At 63.9% G+C, this 818-nt stretch overlaps 1 protein-coding gene across 1 annotated transcript in view; it reads left to right on the top strand.

The window, feature by feature from the left end:
- IGLL1 (immunoglobulin lambda-like polypeptide 1) overlaps nucleotides 1-818 on the top strand; it is an 8,084-nt gene that overhangs the window by 1,417 nt on the left and 5,849 nt on the right.

The raw sequence follows: 818 nt of genomic DNA, 5'->3' as shown, positions 1-818 counted from the left end.
GGGCTACGCCAGCGTTGGGTGTGTTTGCACCTCTGGCCCCCTGGGAAGCTCTTGGCCATGGGCAATGTCCCACCATGGCCCCACGACAGCAAGACGCTGCCCAGCATCCTGACCCCCATCCTGTTGCAGGAGCCCGGGACTGGGGCTACTGCTGGGCACAAAGGTGCTGGCTCCTCTGTGTCATGGGGTGCTGCTTCTTTTCAGCTTTGACATTTCTTGCATCCCCATGAGCGTGACGGCACAGGGGACACAGGCTGGGTGTGAGGGTGTGTGATAGGGCCAGGCTGTGGGCAGGGGTGCTGGCCCCACGGGGGCTGCGTTTGTGGTGCCGGGAGCTGCCGCATGGGTAGCCGGCTCCCAGGTGGCCTTGTCCCCCAGCTCTGTGCCCAGGACCATGGTGTTGGGAGGGCCACGTGCCATGGGCCGGGGCCAGGAGGGCACGGGCAGGGCTGCATCGAGCACCCTGTGGTCCTCAAGGGCAAGGGCTATTCTGTGCTCCCCAGCAAGCCCCGCTCCCAGGCGTGCTCCTCGTCCGCTCCACATTAAGGTCACAGGTGCTCATCAATCACAGATAATGTTCCGCTGAGGAGCTCAGAGGGATGGAAATGGGGGCTTTGCTCCTCCTGCCTTTTCCCAGCCCTTTCCCCATGGGAGACCCTAGCTGGGCCCAGCTGGACCGCAAAAATCCACCCCAGTGGCAATAGCGCGGGCAAGGGCTTGTCCTTCCATCCTCGGCACAGGCACCAGCTCATCTGCTCCCCGCAATCTGTGGGGGGGATGTTGGAGCTATGGAAGCTGCCTGCCACCCCCTACCCCCC

The sequence above is a fragment of the Pygoscelis adeliae genome, unplaced genomic scaffold (genome assembly GCF_000699105.1).
Source record: "Pygoscelis adeliae isolate BGI_AS28 unplaced genomic scaffold, ASM69910v1 Scaffold358, whole genome shotgun sequence".
Lineage (NCBI taxonomy): Eukaryota > Metazoa > Chordata > Aves > Sphenisciformes > Spheniscidae > Pygoscelis > Pygoscelis adeliae.
Note: the sequence above shows the minus strand (reverse complement) of the source record. Positions and strands in the feature narration are given on the sequence as shown.